Source organism: Ailuropoda melanoleuca, chromosome 15 (genome assembly GCF_002007445.2).
Source record: "Ailuropoda melanoleuca isolate Jingjing chromosome 15, ASM200744v2, whole genome shotgun sequence".
NCBI classification, from domain to species: Eukaryota; Metazoa; Chordata; class Mammalia; order Carnivora; family Ursidae; genus Ailuropoda; species Ailuropoda melanoleuca.
Window position 1 is genome coordinate 44828206 of NC_048232.1, and position 21801 is coordinate 44850006.

The 21801-nt window shown below is 42.2% G+C and overlaps 1 protein-coding gene across 17 annotated transcripts in view; it reads right to left on the bottom strand.

Moving 5' to 3' along the window:
• Positions 1-21801, bottom strand: part of LOC105238883 — a 196047-nt gene that overhangs the window by 35202 nt on the left and 139044 nt on the right. For 12 of the 17 annotated variants that reach the window (XR_004621015.1, XR_004621018.1, XR_004621022.1 and 9 more), the window contains one exon: positions 8546-8701. The exons of the other annotated variants lie outside the window; for them this stretch is intronic. The gene's annotated coding sequence lies outside the window, so the exon portion shown is untranslated. The remainder of the gene's footprint in view (positions 1-8545; positions 8702-21801) is intronic. 17 annotated transcript variants of the gene reach the window in all.

Sequence of the window (21801 nt, forward strand, 5' to 3'; positions counted from 1 at the left end):
ATGGCGGCCGGCTCAGCTGGTTCTGCTCCAGGAAGTCACTGTGTGAATGATCCATCTCTGTCTTGCTCAAGATGCTAAATCCCAGTCTCCCCGTCATATAGAAATGTCGACGTGACCCCGGCTTTTACGTTAGTGCCGCTATGGTTCTTGGGCTGTATCTGGAGTTTCCCGGACACGGACAGGTGTCTAACGTTCCTTCGTCTACCCCTAGCACTGTAGTTCCCCATCATGGACAGTGTTGTCTTGTCACAGCCCCCGAATCACTATTTCCAGAACTTTGGTTCTGCAGGCTGCAGAGAAACCGCAGCAGGACAGTGTGCGGCTGGGCCCTCTCCGTATGCACCAGGCAGCCAGGCTTCTCAGAGGGCCGCACTCTCCGGTGTAAAAGCTGTTGGTGAAATAGTCTGAGGGGCACCTAGACCATATTTTGGAAGCTCTACGCCCAGAGACTGAGAGAACAGCCTGGAAAAGCCAGACTGAGGGAAATGCGGGCTGGATAGAATGCAGTACGCCATTGTACTGAAGCAGTCTAGCTCGGAACAGAGACAGAGCCCATACAAAGGTATCAGGAGGGCCCCGTGGCTCCAGGCATACATTCCCAAAGGGCCTCAAATTTTGATTTTGGATATTTTGGTTTCTGATATTATCTCCAAAGGTGTATACAGCCAGCTAGAGTTGGAAGAGGAGGAACTTCGTGATACTACTTTAAATCTGTGGCCAATTACGGGACCGCACTCTACCACTGAACTGTGCTCTCTGCCATAGGACGGTCTGCGTACAGTGCAAGCAGACCTTCCCCATGGATCCGATTTGTTCTAGAGAATCATAGAGAATGCTTTTCTTGATGATAAAAGTAATTTGGGGTGCCTGGGTGGCACAGCGGTTAAGCGTCTGCCTTCAGCTCAGGGCGTGATCCCAGCGTTATGGGATCGAGCCCCACGTCAGGCTCCTCCGCTATGAGCCTGCTTCTTCCTCTCCCACTCCCCCTGCTTGTGTTCCCTCTCTCGCTGGCTGTCTCTATCTCTGTCGAATAAATAAATAAAATCTTTTAAAAAAAAGCAGTAATTTGTTAAATGTAAATAGTTCTAATAGACTACAAATTTTGGCACCCTCTTTAGTTATTTCACCTTTAAAAAACATACACATGTATGCTAAGAGCTTCAAAAGAAAATGGAAATAACCTGAATACCTCAACTTCTGAGAAGCCTATGGTAGAGAACCCATCACAGCAGATGTCATGAAGAAAAAAGTGGTATTAAAAAAAAAAAGAAAGAAAGAAAAAGAAAAAAAGGGTATCAGAATTAACTAGAGGGTTAAAACTAAAGGAAGAGGATAACCAGCTCTTACTAGCTAGTTCTTGGAGAATTTTTGTTTATGTAAATTTTTTTCTAATTAAGAAAATAATGCATACTTATTCCTGAAAATTCAGAAAGTACAGAGAAATACAAAGATTAAAATTAAGCTGACACTACTCAAAAATAATTTCTGTAAAAATTGTCCCGTTCAGATTTGTTCTGTGTGCATGCTTACACACACACACACACACACACACACTCGTACACACGTCCCCCTCCCTAGTAGAATCAAAGGTCACATAGCTTTTTTCCACTTACAAGTCTATAAACATCTCTTTTTCCATGTCTACAAATACAGAGCCATATCATTCTAATTCATGGCTTCATATTTCTCATTGTGTAGATATGCCATAATCATTTAACAAAATTCCTATTGATAAATGCTCAGGTCACTTCAAGTTTATCAGTACTGTAAACTCTCTGGTAATTACCAACCTGTTTGTTTATATTAACACATTTATCCATTTCCTTAAGGCAAATTTCCAGGGGCAGGACTTCTAAGACAAAGACTTTTATTTTAATTTTTTTAATTTGTTTTTTAAATTCAATTAATTAACATATAATATATTATTTGTTTCAGGGGTACAGGCCTGTGATTCATCAGTCATATAATACCCAGTGTTCATTTCAACACACACCCTTCCCCAATGTCCATCTTCCAGTTACCCATCCCTCCATTCCCCTCCCTTCCAGCAAAGACTTTTTTTAAAAAAGGCTTTTCTACACGTTGCCAATTTTTTCTCCGGGAACGTTCCTTCCTCCAGCAAAGTTGCACCAATTTACACTTCCATCCGAAGCTCCCCAAACTCCCACCAGCACTAGATACCATCAGTATCAGTCTTTTTGATTATTCCCACTCTGACATCTGGTTCTTCTTTGGAAGCCTGGGCTCCATCACCTGTAGTTTGACCCTTTCCAAGGTTAAGCAGGCAGGGCACTGTATTATTTAAAGAGCTAAAGATTTGTTCCCAAGGGGACAAATCAACTTTCTCCATAAGCCAGTGAATGTTCATCCTGGTCTTCAAGGTTGAAATAAATTTTCCTTTAAACGTGTGCTTGGATTTCTGAGTTTTACTGGCAAGGATAGATTGGACTTATTTCAAAGCTGAGTAAAATTAATGGCCAAGTGAAGGCTCATCTGTGGTCAGGGCTGACCTAAACTGGAAAATCATTGTCAGGACACCACTCAGTTACACCCAGGTCACCATCCCTCTGATTTATCTTAAAACTCAAGGTACACAAAGTTATTTATGTTCTTGAAAATCTGTCTTTTGTTCTTTCATCCTATTTGTTTAAGGCATTTTATCATTTTTTTCTTAATGAAACATCTCACTTAGGGCTAGAAATATTCATATGTTTCATCAAGTTTTTTTTTTTTTTGCTAAAGTAGTAGTAAGGTAATTACAGAAATTATGACATTTATTTCCTAGAAATAATTTAACCTTATAATTTGTGCTTTTTTTCATTTCTGAATATTCTGGACATTACTTCCATAAATACACACACACACGCAAAACCAAAGTAAATTTTTTTCCTCCAGGAGTCACTGTCTTCTCAAGAATTAATTTTCTGTGCCTTATTTTAAAAATGGTTAAAATAGAGCTCCTAGATTTGTCCTGTCAGCTCCTGAGATGGAGAAGACATTTGTCAGCTTAGACTTGCCCCGTGTCCCTCAAGGGTGGAGCCAGCCCAGGGCTCCACTGACCCTCATGTGACCCAGGTGCCTCTTTTTAGGCTGACTTTTGGCAATAAGTTGCAAGTGCTACTCAACCTGTTTGCACATTTTATGGAGTTCCTTTAAGAAGATAAAGTTGTAAATGTGACCTTGCCCATCCTAGGGTGAGTCTGCTGGATGGCTTGTAGGGCCCACAAATGGGGGGAAGAAAAGGGAAAGATGGGCTGGCCACAAGCAATGGCTGAAGGAGGATAAATACTTGTGTTGGTGGTGAACGATCAGGATTATTTCCTGCACACAAGACCCACAATTTCAAATGAGGGTAGCAGAGGCTAAGAGAATAGACTTTCGAATTAGGCAAAAATGAATCCAAATCCTTGCCAGCTCTGCCATGTTACCACTGTGTGACCTTGACCATGTTAATTTTCTTTTCTAAGCATTAATAATATTATTTACTTTTGGATCGTTTTAAGGATTAAATGAGCAAATGTATACAAATCTCTTAAGATAGCACTCAGTGCAAAAACTTCTCAGTAATGAGAATTGTTATTGCTATTCATTGAGACGTGGGGTCATGTTTCCCAACTTAGGCGCTACTCAATATGTTATACTTCGAGGCAGTGTTGGGCAAACTGTAAGCCCGTGGGCCAAACCCAGCCCACTGTCTAATTTTGTACAGCCTGTGAGCTCAGCACGGTTTTTATATTTGTAAATGGTTGGAAAAAGATAAAAAGAAGAATAATATTTTATGACATATAAAAATGATATGAAATTCAAATTTCAGTGTCCATAAATACAATTCTGTCAGAATACAGCCACAGCAAATGGTTACATACTATCTATGGTTACTGTTGTGCTCCAAAGACAGACTTGCGTAGTAGCCATAGTGACCAGAAGGCCTGCAAAGCTGACAATACTGACTCTCCGGCCCTTTACAGAACGTTTGCCAACCCCTCCTTAGGGAGTAGTTGACCATAGAGCATGTGAGGACTTTGGTCCCGGCGTGGGGCCCAGGAGGGTGTGGCGCTCTGTCCCCTTGCACACGTTTTGGCTCATTCTTGCTAATGGAGCCATTTGATCAGAGCTCTTCCCTGCAACCCAGAAGGACCATCCTTGACGATGGTGTGCTAGTCAATACTTAACAACAGGTTTTCCAGAAGGAAAAGGAGCCCTGATATGTACCACTGGCTGATTTGAATGGTTTCAATAATCATGCCAAGGCTGACTTCAAGCTACCAATGTGTCATCAGCTGGCTAGCCAAAAAAAATAAATAAATAAAATAAAAAAATTAAGATTTATTTATTTACTTATTTATTTTTAGAGAAAGAGAGCACACAATGGGGTGGGGCAGAGGGAGAGGGAGAGAAAGTCTTAAGCAGACTGCATGCTGAGCACAGAGCCTGATGTGGGGCTTGATCTCACGACCCTGAGATCATGACCTGAGTTGAAAACAAGAGCCCCTGGCTTAACAGACTGTGCCACCCAGGCGCCGCTGGCTTGCAAAATTTTTAAGACTCTGTTGGTTCTCGTGAGCCATGCCAGCCAGCAATAGCATAACGTTGCCCTTCCACCTCCACGGCAGCTGCCGCCTAGAGTTCCAGAGGGCCATGTCTTTACTGCACATGGGGACCTGGACTGGTTACTGAGTAACCAAGGAGGGGGCTTGACTTAGGTTTCTGTGAGGGGCTTATCCCAGAATATATGTGATTCAGAAATACTGATCATCTCTGAGAGATTTGGTACAGAGAAAGCTGACACACATGTGAAGCGAGAACGTGCTGTGAGCAAAGTTGGCGAGTAATATGGTAAGAGATCTGGTACGTTTGGTTTGATTGGAAGATCCCAGGGACGATACAAACCCTACAGATTCATCTATCTTACCTCCCTCTCCCTGATTCTGGCCTTTTTCTGAGCATGGCTGAAGGAGTGAGCCACAAGGATATCTCAGGAGAGAGCTCCAGCTGAGGGAGAATAGCAAGTGCAAAGGTCCTGGGGTGATTGCCTCTTATTTACTTCCTCCTCTGTTATTTCTGTGGGCCCTGACCCTTCAACTCAGCTTTTACTTTCGGAAAGTATTGGGTGGATTGTTTACACATTGATTAGACATGAGCTTCTAGAGGCTAGAACTCTCTTATTTGTCTTTGTATCCCTAGTGCCTCACACAATGCTAGTTGTATAGGGTGCGCAATAAACAGGGCATATCATACAACACCTGATTAATCTAACTCCCTCTCTATGCCTAGTCTCTGTATTCTTTCCAGCAATTTGTTTAGGGTTTCTGAGAGAGACTCTTATCTCCACAAAACAAACACTTCCACAGTCCCACGAAACCCGTTCTTCACATAGCTCGGGCACAGATGTGGGAGTTAAGACAGAAGCACGGCAAGGTTTATTAAACAAATGTTTGCCCACAAGTGCACAGAGCTGTAGAAGAGGCTTGAGGCTCTCTGGCAGTTTTCCACTTTCAGATCAAGTCAGAAGATGGAGGGTGGAAAAAGACAGACTGCGGTTTCCCCCATTTGACCAGTGGGTGAAAATTCAAGAAAAGCAACCCTGGCCAATGAAACCCGTCTGAAGAGTTTTCATTTAGTCCTCTTTCTTCAAGTGCCAATCCGTCTCACATTCATCTTTCTCTCTCTCTCTCTCTTTTTTTTAAAGATTTTTTTTATTTATTTGAGACAGAGCGAGAGTGAGAGAGACACAGAGCACAAGCAGGGGGAGCAGCAGGCAGAGAGAGAAGGGAGCCCAGCTGAGCAGGGAGCCCGACATGGGGCTCAATTCCAGGACCCTGGCATCATGACGTGAGCTGAAGGCAGACACTTAACCTACTGAGCTACCCAGGTGCCCCCTCATGTTTCTCTCTTGCTCCTGCCCCTCACTTCTTCCCTCTGCCCATCGATTCATCACTTTCTTGTGGTCAGTGACTTGATACAGAGGCAGGCAGCCTGGAGGGTGCGTGATGTGGCGTCAGGCCCAGGCTGTTTCCCCTACGTGATCAGGGCTGTGCAGGGCCAGCTATAGTAAGAACTTATTTGGGGCAGGAAATACATTGACTCATAAAGAGTTATTTTTGTATTCCTTGTTTTTCTGATTATAACCATATTCCAAAACATACTTGGATTGGAGCTTTAAAAAGCTTGATGCATAAAAGCCCACAGAGTGTTCTGAGCGCAGGATAATTTTAGTTCAGACCACCAGTCAGGCTAATAAGCAAGGGCACTTTCCACTTTAGGTTCCCATTCCTCCTCAGTTTGAATGGAAAGCAAACTTCTGATTTGCCTGTGATTTGTGTGCTCACTTATTTTGCTCAGAATACTCTGGAAGTCTTTGCTGGGTGAGGGAGGTGAGCCCTTGGTTAACACAGGCAGGCCACACCAAATCAAAGATTTATTTTGTTGGAGCCAGTTTCCAGTGCTGGCTTCCTCAGGGACTCTTGAATACGGATCCATACGGGGCCAGGAAATGTGTTTCTTCATCTTCACTTTTCCTGTGTGTGTGTGTGTGTGTATTTTTGGTGTCGGTACTACAGAGGAAGAGATAAAGAATGACTACAGATCCATCCAAGCATTACCTAAAATTCACCACAGTTCAATGTAAATACTATATTTCATCAATTCAATGGCATACGTTTTTTCACATTTTAATATTTTGATTATCAGAATGAGCCTCACAATCTACAATATACCATAGTTTAAGCGGTAGTTATTAGTAATTTTCTTAGTAATACACTGGATTAACGGTGTGTGTGACAATCAATGGTGTCTTAGCCTCAATGGCATACGGACTCTGACTTGGATACTTTGCGCCCGTAGCTGTGAACGCAGAGCACAGCTGTCGAAGTCTTCGAAGGTCATAAACTCAAGGTGGTGTGCCACGAAAGCCCATTTGTATTATCTTCGGCATTACTGCTTGAATGTTCTGCTGTGTCTCTCTACATTATCTAGCTCACAGTTACTGAGTTCTTACTACTGTCAGGCAATATTCTGAGCACATCAGATATCCACACCCCCAATTCCGGGAAGAAAATGGTGGGGCACCTTGGTGGCTCAGGTGCTTAAGTGTCTGACTCTTGATTTCGGCTCAGGTCATGATCTCAGGGTGGTCGGATCAAGCCCAGCAACAGGCTCTGGGCTAGGTGTGGAGCCTGCTTGGGATTCTCTCTCTTGCTCTCTCTCTGCCCCTCCCTCTCTACCTTCACCTGCTCTAAAAATAAATAAATAAATAATATATATATACATAAATTAATTAAGTAAACAGAGAAAATGACATAGAAAGACTTGTTAACCAGGTATAAAGCTGATAATTAGTAACTAAAAGGGTAAAAAGAAGACTCTAAGGTTCTTGCAAGGAGTCAGCAGCTATAGGAAGCAGGTACCACCGCTAGGACTGGGGAAACAAAGGGCAGAGGCTGGAATCGTCAAACTTCAGACCCGAATCTCGGGCCTTTGCTGCTGCTGAGGCATCTGAGGGGGGACCAGGGGTGCTGAAGAAACTGCAAACTGGGTTTCGTTGCTGCGGTAGGAGAGAACCGCTCGTGGCTCGCGTGAAGAAGCTTTGAGGAAAATCATGCCGTCGGGAACAAGCCGACGTGTGGTCGCAGCCCCAGCATCACGGAGCAGAATACAGAGGGCTGGTCTGAAGAGAAAAATAGCTAAATATCCGGAACCTGGTCTTACTTTTACATATGAAGAACTTGAGACAGAAAAATACTGAAAGTAGGGAGTATGTTACTCCAAATCACATAAATCTGGAGATAGAAAGCTAGGATCTGAACCCAGAGCCACCTGATTCCAAACTCTGCATGCTCAATGAGTACACAGACGTCTTTCCTGGCTCTTGTCTTCTCTGTGTTTTTTTTATCTCCCTTCTTCATTTACTTGGACAACAGTTATTTCTCGAGCGTCTACTCTCTGTCAGGCACTGTGCTTGGCTCTGGGGAAAATAGGGGCCAACAAATCAGACACAGGACTTGTCCTCAAGGGAGCTGACAGTCTAGCTCGATTTCCGCAGGTAGTATTTTGTTGTTCCTGTGGTGCTCGTTCTCTCTCTTTCTCTTAGTGTCAGAGCGTCTCGTCTGCAAGTGTATATTCCTTTCTTTTTCATAATTTAGTATCTGCCCTTCTCTGTCTTGCTGTCTCCATCTCTTCATATTTTTAAAATCTATCCATGTCCCTTTTTCTTCTAACGTTATCATGCTTTTTCCTTCCTCATGTTTTTCTTCCTATTAATGGCCGCAATATAGACCTGAGTGTAGGTTCTGTTTGCGTTTCCTCTTTTGACAATATTCACAAGCTTTGTTACTAAAATTTTTTAAGGGAATGAGTGAAATAGTGTACAGTTCTTTATCTTGAAACACAGACAAATAAATCTAATTGAGCAGGCTTTTGCTTTTTGGCCTTTTATTTTCTTATGTGGCTAGCTTCTCCAAGGGAATCAGTCATTAAGAGACTAATGCAACAGATCAAAGGAAATAAAACATTTATAATAGTTTTTACAAGCAGACTTCCAACTCACCAGTCATGCCAGCAAATTCCTTTCTGTTTAAAGAGTGACCCTGTGTATAGTGATTAAGCCGGGGGAACCAGACTACCTGGAATCTGGACCACAGGTCTTCCATTTCCTAGCTTCATAACATCAGGCAAGTTAGTCTCTGTGTCTTGATTTTCCTACCTGCAAAATGGGGAGGATAATATTAGCACCTACCTCAATGGGTATTGGGGAGGATTAAGTGAATTAGTATATAAAGACATTCAGAAGAAGGGTGTAATAGATGTAATTAGCTAGCATTATTATTTATAACACAAATTATACCATGGAAATAATTGCCCCTACTCCTACAATCCTTTTATTCTGTTTCTCTATGTTCTAGAGTACTGTTCTCCTGCACGTTTGAGTTATGAGCTCTTCTTTCTGTGGTTCTGCTTCCGTGAGTATGAGGAAACACATGATGCCAAACAACTACCGAGTTGGTGAGTTCATTTTGGTTGCATATGACAGAAAACCAACTCAACTCAGCTTAACCGACAAGGGTTACATAACTGGGAAGTCTGGGACTAGAACTAGTAGCGACGAGTGGTTTCAGGGCCTCCAATGAGATCATCAGGAGGCTTGCCCCATGTTAGTCTCTCATTGTGGTTTCCATTGGCTTCATTCCCTCCTACTGCAGTCAAGCTTTTGCCAAGTGGTGAAAATGATGTCCTCCAGCAACCCATGCTTTTCATCTTTCCAGTTGTCCTGTGATGTCACACTAAAAGCACTCCTTTATGACAATCTAGAAGCATCTCAGATGGAGGCCTGTCCTGGTGAATCTGAGCTCTCCTGGATAACTCTACCCCTAGGGATTGGGGCAGCCTTGCTCTCTTCTGTTTATTTGGAATGTTAATCCCGGTGTCCTGGCCCAGATAGCATATGTCTCCTTCATCATTTTTTTTTCAGGTGGGCTTGGGTGTCATCATATACAGAGGACTCTTGGTGGTTGATCATTCTGACCCAGTATTCCCATGCTTTGCCAGTGTATTAGGTCCTCACCATGACCTGCCTGCACGACACTGGTACTGTGTCTGCCCAAGGATGGATTGCACTTTAAAGATGGCCTTGCATGGCAGCATTGGACAGGAACAAAGTGTAGGGAGGTAATCAATTTTTAGGCATTGGGGCATTTTTTGCCAATTCAAATTTTAGTGTTCTCAAACATTATATTCCATTTCGGCCCACTTCTTCCCTCTCCTCATATCTCATATCTGTCATTTTGCCTTTTTTTTTTTTTTTAAATAAACTCTTTTCTAGTTAAGCAGATGCTAGATGGCTGGGGAACATATTTTCCAAAGATCTATTCTAATCTCTGAACCTCTTTAGTTATTGAATTCAGCAATATAAAGAATTTTATGAAATGCCCAAATTTTCTAAAATTGTATAGAGCCTTGCCATGTGCTTAGGTGGTTTCTATTGTTTATTTTAAGAAGTAGTTCTTAAAGGGTTAAGGGTTAGAATATAAGTATCTAGTCAAACAGCTCTTAGTTCTCAAAAATATCCGAAGAAGTTAATGACCAGGCCACCACTGTGTTTCTAATCCTAGAGGGCTGCTTGGAGTTGGGGGCACATGACGATTTCCTGTTCTCTGGTGTCCTCGTGTCTTTGCTGACACAGCCTGATGCCAAGGCCTGAGCTACAGTCCCGCAGTTCCCTCACCACAGTGCACAGAGCTCTAGCAAAGCAAAGAGGCCGGATTCGTCAGAGTGGGGTTGAGCCCTGAGAAACTGGGTGGAACCCAAGGAGCCTGTCAACCCTCCAGGTTCTGGAGCTCTGAGAGCGGAGGGAGCAGGGCTCAGGGACAGCAGCATCTGGTCTCTTAAAGGCTGGAAGCCTTGGCCACCAGAGGCTGGGAGTTCCGCAAGGGCCTCTGGCTCCAGGAAGAGGAACTGGGTGGCCAGGACAGCTGCGTGGAGCTCTGTAAAGGCCTTGCCAAGGGCTTCCTGGTGTGCCGCGCTGGACGTGCAGGCCGAGGCTCCCAGGAGGCCCTCTGCGAAGCTGGCTGACCTGAGCCGATGTCTGATGCTTCGGCGTCCACCACTGCATGAGCCCTGGAGTTTATTTCCCGAGGAGGTGCAGACCGACAGAGGCGGCTTGTAACCAGGGTGTTACCCTTCCGGAAGCCTGGAGGCTGGGGGCTGGCCGTGCAGGAGGAGGATGGACGGAGGGCCAGGAGGCCCGGTCTTGAGCCACCTGGGCCGGCCACGCAGGCTGGGGCCGTGTTTACGAAGTGGGCGTGAGTGGGAGGAGGGAAGGAGAGCGCCCGGCTCTCTTGTCACTTCTGAGGTCGCAACGGTGCCTGAGGAAAGTCATGGTTCATTTCTGACAAAACTTGGTCGAGGGCCACAAAAGTAATTCATTTTGGGAATCTTTTTGGAAGGGAGAAATACAAAATGTTCTAATTCATCTGCTTTAAAATTAAAAGCAGGGACCATATGAGTGTCCAGGAAAAACAACAATAAAAAACACATATAGCAGTTCCCCACCTATTAAACTTTGGACAGGGATGACATGTCAAAATAAAAAAACAATTTAAACGTTCTGTAACATTTTTGTTTTAACGTTTACAAACAGCGATTTCTCTGCCTGAGTATCTGGAGTGCTCTGGAGTACCTGAGTCGTCTTGGTGAACTGGCATCGCCCTTATCGACATCGTTTACAGGAAATATTTTCAGACTCGGATTTTTGCTAATTTTCTTTCCCTCATCTCTGTTGGTCTTTCACTTACTGCTGCCATGAACGTTCTCTTCTAGAAGCAGACTACATTCCCTTTTTTTTTTTGTTTCTGGTTTTTGTTGTTACTATAGGTGGGAGACTAGATGAGCTTATTAGAGTTCCATCTAAAATAAAAGGTTAAGCAAACCATAAGAGAGTCTTGATAAGGAACAAACTGAGGGTTGCTGGAGGGAGGGGAGGGGAAGGGCTAGGTGGGTGATGGGTATTAAAGAGGGCACGTGTTATGATGAGCACCGGGTGTTATATGTAAGTGACAAATCACTAAATGCTACTCCTGAAACCAATATCACACTATATGTTAATTAACTGGAATTTAAATAAAATTTTGGAAAATAAATAAATTAAATTAAATAAAGGGTTAGGCAGGATGGCCCCTGTAGTCCTCAGACACTGACTTTTAGATACAGGCACAGAGACACACATACATACACATGGATATGCTTTTTCTTTAAAAATGAAATTTAGATTAATCCATTACATATTTATGCACCTCTTTCTGTATGCCAGACACTAGGTTAGACACTGGAGGTCAAAAGGAAGTATCTTTGACTCAGTATCTTTCCTTAAGACAGACACCCATGGCTGCCCCTGACAAAATAATCAAATGGTATACACGAGTGCCAAAGAAGTACCAGCAGACTATCAAGGAAGGGCCTTCACCAGATCTGAGCCTCTGGGGAGGGCCTCATGGAGGAGTATTCCTCAGACTGAGTCTCAAAAGGTTATAGGGCCTAGAAGCCCTCCTTATTTTCCCTCCCCTGCTAGGGCAATTTAATTTAAAATTTTATAATGGGGTTTTCTCCCTTTTGCCCCTAAATTAGTTGAAGGCCGTAGGTCTTAGATTAAAAGCAAGCTAATGTATTTTTAATATAACGATAGTTTGAGTTTAGGTGCAAATGCCATGTTTAAAAACTAAGAGTGTAATTGGCATTTAATGAGGCAGAAGGAAGTCATGGCCCTTACAGAGAATGGTTAATGAGTAAGGGGCAGGGTTCTCATATTGAAGAAATCCACCAAATCCTTAAAAATGACATTGTCAAATGTCAGTTCCTTTTCCTCCAGCCTGGTTGTTGCAATTCTTTCCTTGATTCAGTGATCCACTCAATATGCATACAATTACATTCAATTAAAAACAAAACAAAACAAACTGAAATCAATCCAGTCATATCATGCCCTCATTTTTAAATTGCCAAAAGATAACAATCAAATATTCATAGAAGAATTACAAATAATCCACAGGTATATTAGAAGCAATCAGTATTACTGATAATGAAAAATGTTTTTCCTAAGAACAAGGGTATTTTCCTTAATCATAAAGGGTATGATAAATTCAGGAAATTCAATGTTGATTTAATACTATTATCTACAATACATTCTGTGTTTAGTTTTGCCAGTAGTGCCAGTAACATTTTTAGAGCATCCTTCCTGCTCTAACCCAGTATCACGCATGACATTTAGTTGTCATGTGTCTTTAGCCTCCTTTTATCTGGAACATGTCCTCAGCTTTTGTCTTTTGTGACATTGATATTTTTTAAGAGTATATCTCAATTGTTTTGAACGATGTCCTTCAGTTTGGTTTGTTTTCTTTCGATTCGATTCAAGTACTCGGTTTTCGTTTTTGTTTAAGATTTTATTCACTTATTTGACAGAGAGAGCACAAGCAGTTCCCACAGGCAGAGCAGGGAGAGGGAGAAGCGGACTTCCTGATGAGCAGAGGGCCCGACGCAGGGCTTGATCCCAGGACTCCGGGATCAAGGCAAACGCTTAACTGACTGAGCCACTCAGGCGCCCTTCAAGTTCTCATTTTTTACAGGAATGGGTTTTTTTGTATTTTTTGAAGGTGAAAATCCGTGTCATTTATCTTCGTCCAACACCATGGATTCTGCAGCCCCATGAGACTCGGTTTGAAATCCCGCCTCTGTGGTTTTTGTCATCTTGGGCAGGTTACATACCTCAGCCCAGCATCTATGTTCTCATTGGTAAAAAGGATATAAATGATACCTATGGCTGAAGGCTATATAAAGATTAAGAGATTTAACGAATTTGAAGAACCTGATCCAATGCTTCACCCCTAAAAAGTGCTTAGTCATTTTTGTTTCAAATATCAAATGACCACACAATAGACCATTATTGCAAAAATCGAGCGGCTTTGAAGAATTGTTTTGGGCAATGGTAGCGTTTTGAGGTAGTGCACTCACTTTACATGGGAGGCTAGTCACCATCAGCTAATCCCTTCCTGAGAATCTTTTGTATATCTTAGCAGACAGATCCCCGGGGCTCTTCCCAATACACAATCTCAAGCTGATATGCACAAGGCCCTAGTGAAGATATTGATAGATTCCAGATAGGCAGAGAGTGGCTAAATGAGGTGACCTTGTCATTCAAAAGGAATGAAGGTATTGGGAATATTCTGGTGCAGTACTGAATGTGTGCAACTTTGCTTTTAATTGATAATGCATGAGGCCTTGATGGAAATCTTTTTAAATAATAAGAACAAAAATAGACATAGTAAGAAAAGGTATATAAATAGTCGTAAAAAACAGAAAAACTAACTGTAAAAAAATATCATTCATCACCCATTTTAATTTAAGATGCCTATGTCCTATGTGCCAGAAATTCCACTGCTAGGAGACATATAAGAAATCAGAATTAAGCCAAATGTTTATCAATGTATGAATGGACAAGCAAATTGAAGTTTATCCAATAAATAAATACCATCACGTCATTAAAAAGTTGACTAAAGAAACTTTTTGCAAAAAATATCCAAAGTATAAATGCACTCATGTAAACTTTAAAAACGTAACCAGTGCCATGCATATTTATTGGACCACATAAATCGAGCAAGAGAAAAAAAATATAAACAGAGGGAAACACAGCAACTTGAGAAGAATAGTGATCGCTGGCAAAAGGTCAGGGGAATAGAATTAGGGAGAAGTATAGGGGCTTACAACTCCACATGTAGTCTTTATTTCCTTATTTTTTTAAAAAAAGAAATGAAGTAAATAGGCCAACATGTTTAACAATCACTGAATCTATGTGGTCTGAATAAAGAGAGTTTCTATACTGGCTCTTTACTGTTCCAAATGCTTCATAATAAAATAGAAAACTTGAGGGGAACAAAAAAAGTCTTTCTCTTCAAATGTAAGACTGTCCTCCTCCAGTACCAGGGTCCTGGAACCTGTCCATATATTTCACTCAGCTGAGCTGCTGCTGCAACGTGGGAAGCACTGCTATTTATATGTGTCTGGCTTCTTGGTAGGTTTATTTATGCCTGGACTATCTCTTCTCACTCACCCACTGTAACCCTCCAAAAGCTGGAAGCAGAATGGTTTTGCACACAAAGAACTGGCTCTTTCAGAGCAGGTCCCCTTTTTGCCTCCAGAACTAACACCATCTTGCTCATAGTTGGAGATCAATAAAGATTTGCTGGATGAGTGAGTTCAAGCCAACTTGCATTGAGCTCTGCTATGTCAGGCTCATGCTGAGCGCTGCCCTCATGTAGTTTACAGACAAGAATGGAGATGGGGCAGGGACCTCAATGCACGGGACAAGAGGATGACCTAGAACAGCCAGGGCACAGCCCAAGTTATTAATTTTGACCAAGATGGCAGGAGAAGGGTAGACTATGATTAAATTTCCCCACATATTGGTGTCTTTCTCTGGGGTGAGAGATGGCTTGCCCTGGAGGCTGGGTTAAAATATGAATCTCTTACCCAGAGGGAGTAACTCATCAAGCCATCACCCTCCATCATCACGTGGACAGGCTGACTTTATCAGACTGGTCCCAAGACTTAGGTAGACCAAGAAAAGTCAGACTAGTAGTGCCAAAGATTGGCTTCTGAGACAAGGGTAAAGTCTGGATATTCAAACTGGGAAGCTGGGACGAATGGTTAGGGGGCAGGCTTTGGGAGGTCCTGACCACTGAAAGGCACCATGAGGACATCAAGTAGGAAAAATGATGGAAAGGAATAAAGTAGACAATAACAAGAAGGTGGGACAATGCCACAGGTGTAGGGCACAGTGCAGGGAAGACAAGTGTTGGCTGGTTTGCCCATCAGAGCTTATACAACCAGATCCTGTACAAAGGCCTCAATATTTTATAGGGTAAATTCTTTGTAAATGCCCACACACTGCCTAGAAGAGTTGTTGGTAGCACCCGTCATTCTTTCTGGAGCAGGTTAGGAGGACCCTACGCGGGGCTCCCACAAAACCTCTTTGTATTGCTATCCTTCTACTTTCAACACTATATAGTATTTATCTCTTTATGTGTCTGTTTCTCCGGCCCCCTGAGAGCAGAAAGGCCCTCGCTTATGCAGTTTCATCTATGTTGTGTGGAGTAGATGGTACAACGCTTATAAGATTAGTTCAGTGGAATCAAGCTGATAATAGCCTACACTATTTGCTACACTCGGGCTCACTGGTTTTCTTTTTTCTGTTTTGTTTTGCTGTGCTAGGTACATAAGCAATACTTGAAAGCATTTTCCTTGTAGAAATTCGAGAAAAAGTATACAGAGTAAAAGGCACAAGTCTACATGAATTTCCCCGACTTCGTTCCGTACTCCCACTCTCTTCCCCAAAGGCTGTCACTGTTATCATCTGGGTTTGTAGTTCCTCAGAAGTTCTCGATGCATTTCTCTATGCATTTGCAAAGATATACATACATGAAGAAATGTGCCATATTGTTTGTGATACTGCATTTTGTTTTTATTGCATAACAATGTTTGAGGCATTTCGTGTCAGGGTGTATAACCTATTGAATTCTTTTTAACTGCTACAGAGCAATCCAAAGAGACTAGGTAAGAGATGAGGATTAGTTTAAATAAGAAAGAACATATCACAAGATATTAGCCAGTTCACAGAATTTATGGGAGGGCAGGAGAACTAGAGCCTGAAGCCATGTAACCAGGAATGGCCAGCCTCACTATATATACGAGTGTTCGCAGGGTGTAGTGAAGACCCCATTGCCACCACTTTCCAGTCCCTGTGGTTACTCAGGGCTGGACTTCCAGAGCTCCACCAATGCCACACAGAAGGACCCAGATGCCTCTACCCCACACTTGCTAGAAAATTGTTCCCCCACCCCGCAAAGAACGTCCTCCTCTGTCACTAACATGGTCACATTTCTATCCTCAAGGGGACCGGGGAATAGAGTGATCTTTAAGAGATCAAATTTTGGGTTGCCAAAAAGAGCCATGAAACTATAGTGGTATATGTTAGCAATAAAGAGTTAACCATTGCATAGAAAAATAGATCTCATGCACAATAGCAACAAAAACTGGGAAATATGTAGGAACAAGCCACGTAATTTAATTAGAATCCTGTCTTCCGGTATCCAGGTCCCATATGGAAGCAGAGGGGGTAAGGTCACTGACCACAGTTTGTCCTCCTTTGTTATCATGCCAGGGAAGGTGGAACATAAGTTCATGTGAGCACCTCTCACAGGCACGAAAACTCGTTGAGAGAATCATAATTAAAATGACAGAAGTGCTCTGGAATTAATTGAATGCTCACTTTTATGGAAGATATACTACAACACAGAGCTTATTTTACTGTCTAACTACTCATGCTGATTATCCCTCTACAAACCTCCACCCCATTTACACACACACACACACACACACACACACACACACACGTACACACGGGGGTGGGAGGGGGAGACAGACTGGCATACGGCTCTTACAGTATGACACCATGAATAAAAGCTCAATTTTAGGAAGCACTTTAATAACTTCCAATTATCATAATACATTTCCAGTGATCATATTTCTTGAACCCTAACTCAAATGCATGCTTTCAGAAACAAAAATTTGAGGACTTTTCTCTTGGTTTCATTGGTCTTCCTCTTGCATAGCCCTGAGTTCAGTAATTTAGTGACAATTACTTGTATTGAGAGTATTTTGCTGTGATATACATACTTTTGAGTGATGTTGAACACCTGTTCCAAGTTGGGTGTGGAACTTGGACAACTCCTTTGTCATATTAAAAATTACACATACCAAGCACAAAGAGAGAATTGAGTGAGGTAATATATAAGAAAACATCTGCGGGGAGAGGGAACTAAGCTGTCCATGTGCAAACGATCTCTTTAGGCTGAGCTCCCAGAGGTCTGGAGAACAGTTTTGTTAACTATTGTATCAGGTGCTCGTGCCATTGCCTCGCCCAGAGCCTGGTGCAGAAGCGAAGCTGAGCGGTAGTGCCCCCAGCAGACGGCAGCCAGTTCTCAAACGCTCACTTTCTTTTGTGGCACTGGGCTAGGTGTATGCACTCTATCACTTTAAACCTCAAAAATTCTTTTGTGTTGATATTCTAACCTGCATTTTATAAGTTTAAAAATAATGTATTTATTAAATTAAAATTCTAAACACACAGAGAACCTCTCGCTACAAACTCCTCCAAAGAGAGTCTCTTTCTACTGGTGCCTAGGATCACCCACCTGGAAATTGCTTTGGTGGACCTGGAGCTTTGTTTGTTCCCTTTGCAGATGCAAATGCTTTGGAAAGGGAAGGGTAGGGCCTCCTTAGCAGATCTGCTGGGTGCCAGGTTTGATAAGAAGGGCAGAGACAGAAGAGACTGAAGAGGCCCTTGCAGTGGGGGAGAGAAATTGCCTCTAAGGAATTCTGGGGGATTGATGGATAAAGAAATGGATTCATTTCTCAGAGTTCCTTAATCAAATAACCAAGCCCACAGGGAGAAACAAAATGGGAAAGCAAGCCAGATGTTGAGACGCCCTGTGGCATAGAGACAGGAAGCCACCCATACATGGACAGAGACACACAGACAACTACAGTACAAGCCTAGAAACACACTGCACACATACAATTGCCCGGCATGCAAACGATTCTATCTCTGAGGCGCAGGCCCCGCAGAGCAACCCATCAGTCTACCCATCAGTCTACAGATCAGAGGCCGCATTCCCTCAACCTGTTCTGGACTTAGGCCTTCATTTCCTGCTTGCAGACAAATATTTTCCTCTCCTCCCATTCCTACTATCTTCCCACCATCTGTCCCATAGCCAGCCTGAAAACAGGATGGAGGTAGTAGGTCAAGTCCTACACAGGAGTTTTATTTACTTATGCACTAGGCCCTCTGCAGGCCCACTGATCTGCCTAATGAGGGAAGCACAGTTAAAACAAGTTCTCACATGAGTAACAGATGAGCAGGCTCACCTTGCTCAACACATTACTCAAGAGTCCAACTGGATGGGAGGTGCTTCTCTTGGACCCAAGCTTCCCATGCAAAAGGCCTCCATTTCCTGTTAAGGTTACACATTCAATCTGAAGTCACCGCTGTCAGATCTGAACGGGAAGGGAATGCTCATCACACACTTTAAACTGGGATGACTACATCATGGGCATTAATTTTTAAAAAAAATAAAATCTAGAACTTTCTTGTGAAGAACACAATCACACTGTTCCTTTTTATGATGTTAAAAGCTTTAATTTGTTAAATGTAAACCATTAAAATATACCATAGTATTAAAAATCTCGTTTGGGCATTTTTCATTTTTTTATACAGAGAGCCTCTGAGAAGCCCAACACCATACTTGGCTAACTTTACTGTCTACTTTAAAATTAGGAAAGCGGAAAGGCTGTCCATTTGTTTGTTTACTATTGCTATCATTTAATTTTTTACATCTCTTCTTTTTTCAAGTTCTACAATTATTTCATTATTTTTCTTTTCCCACCTACGGCTGTCCCAGGCCATTTTCATCCCACCTAGTCCAGGCGTTTTCTTCGTTGTTAGCCAGAATATATGTATTTAACTGACTTTCTAATACTTCTCCAAGTCTTTTTGAGGCATGGGTCTTTAGGGTCTTTAGGCTCTGACCCTACAGTCTAGCGTTCCTCTCCTCTCCCTCCTTCTTGCAGCCCTACCGGCCTTCCTCCTTTAGAGCCTAGAGCCTATGTGTTGATGAGAATGTTACTGAACTCTGATTTTACTGCTTGCTGTGCCGGTTGAATAATTTCACAATGCTCAAAAGCAGAAGTTCTGTCCAATATTTCGAAGCCATTACATCACTCTTCCAGGAGGAGTAAGCTGAATAAGCTAATTAGCAGCAGCTGTTGCTGAACTGAGTGTGGGCACAAACATCCCCTCTGGAAGGGCAGTTCAGGGGCCCCCAAGAGGAGGAAGGACTGGGAAGGGGAGTTGGAACCCCAGGCTGCCTATGAAGTGAGGGTGGAGGGGGAGAAAGCCTAAATGTCTCAGAAAGATTTGCAGGACGACTGAAGAGCTAAATACCGATGTGTCTAATTAGCTGCTGAAGACAAGCTAGACTAGATGGGATAGATGAAAATGGCCTGGGGCAGCCCTTGGTGGGAGAAGGTAAGACAATATTTGAAGGTCTTGAAAGAAGAGATGTTACAAGTTAAATAAGAGCAGTACACAAACAAGTGGTATTTCTTGCTATCCTAATTATAAAGTGGACAATGGAGTTAGCCAAAGTATATGGGGCTTCTCAGAGAAGCTCTTTGTACAAAAAGAGTGAAAAAATGCCAAAACAGGATTGCAAAAGGTGTAGTGTATTATAATTGTCGACATTTAACAAATGCAAACATAAACAGGATGACTACCTGTACAAAAGAAGATTAAAGAGGAAACAGAGTCTCACAACACAATACCCCAAACGTCCAGGATATAATTGAAATCACCTGTCATACAAAGAACCAGGAAAATCTCAACTTTAATGAGAAAAGACAAATTGACAATTGCCAAAAAGAAGATGAGACAGACCCTGGAGTTATCGGACAGGATTTTAAAACAACCATCATAAAAATATCTTAACAAGCACTTGTGAACATATTTGAAACAAATTAAAAAAAAAGAAAATCTCAGAAAAGAAATATAACAAAGAATTAAATGGAACTTTAGACCTAAGAAACAATAGCTGGGTGGGGGGAGTGTGTGTAAATAAAACTAATATAGCAAGGCTATTTTTTCACTGGGGATGTGGAGAATTCATGAATATACAAAATACTAAGAGATAACAAGGAAATCAGATGTAGCAAAGCATTCAAAGAATTACAAGGAAATGCTTTGGCTAGTACAAAGCTTGGATAAAATAGGTTAGTTCCTAGGAAAATACAAGTTACCCAAGTTTTCTCTTGAAAAGAGATAGAAACTGGGGCACTTGGGTGACTCAGTCGGTTAAGTCGGACTCTTGATTTCAGCTCAGTTTGTGATCTCAGGGTCTTGAGATTGAATCCTGTGTGGGGCTCTGTGCTCAGTGGGGGAGTCTGCTTAAGATTCTCTCACTCCCTCTCCATCTGCTCCTACCCCCCACCCCAGGCTCACACACTCTCTTTCTATCAAAAAAAANTAAAAAAAAAAAAAAAAAAAAAGGAGATAGAAACTGACCAATAAAAATTGGTCTTAGAAAAAAAAATTGGCAATTGTTTCAGATCCAAAAAAAATCTCAGATATCAGGAAAGAAGGGACAATTAGCTTCAGAATGTTCTATAGGTGAATTGTTTTTAACTCTCAAGAAACAGATGCCACTTTAAGATCTACATCATTTTAACTATTCCAGAATATAAGGAATGCTATAAATAATTCCAAATTTTTGGGGTGCCTGGCTGGCTCAGTCAGTAGAACATGCGACTCTTGATCTCGGGGTGTGAATTCAAGCTGCACGTCGGGAATAGAGCTTACTTGAAAAAAATTAATAAATACTTCCAAACGTTTTACTGTGGTAAAAAAAAAAATAACATAAAATTCATCATATTTAGGGCCACCTGGGTGGCACAGCGGTTAAGCGTCTGCCTTCGGCTCAGGGCGTGATCCCAGCGTTATGGGATCGAACCCCACATCAGGCTCCTCTGCTATGAGCCTGCTTCCTCCTGTCCCACTCCCCGTTTGTGTTCCCTCTCTTGCTGGCTGTCTCTATCTCCGTCGAATAAATAAACAAAATCTTAAAAAAAAATCATCATATTTAAGTACACACACGCTGTTGTGCAATCATCACCACCAGCCATCTCCAGAACTTGTTCATCTTCCCAAACTGAAGCTGTACCCATTAAACAGTAACTTCTTATTACCACACCCCGCCCTCCCAACCCCTCCCAGCCCCCATATACACACCCCTTGCCCCTGGTAATCACTATTCTACTTTCTGTCTCTATGAATTTGACTATTCTGGATACTTCATATAAGTGGAATCACACAATATTTGTTTTTTGTGTGTGTGGCTTATTCACTTAGCATAATGTCTTTGAGGTTCGTCCTCATTGTAGTGTATGCCAGAACTTCATTCCTTCTTAAGGCTGAACAATATTCCACTGTATGTACTACCATGTTTTGTTTATCCATTCATCCATCAGTGGACATTTGGGTTGTTTCCACCTTTTGACTCCTGTGAGTAATCCTGCTATGAATACTGATGTGCAAATATGCATCTGAGTCCCTACTTTTGATTCTTTTAAGTATATACCCTCCAAATTAGTTTTTAATATATTTTAAAGTGACCTTCATGCAAAATATCTGAAGAATTCCTATGGAAGCTG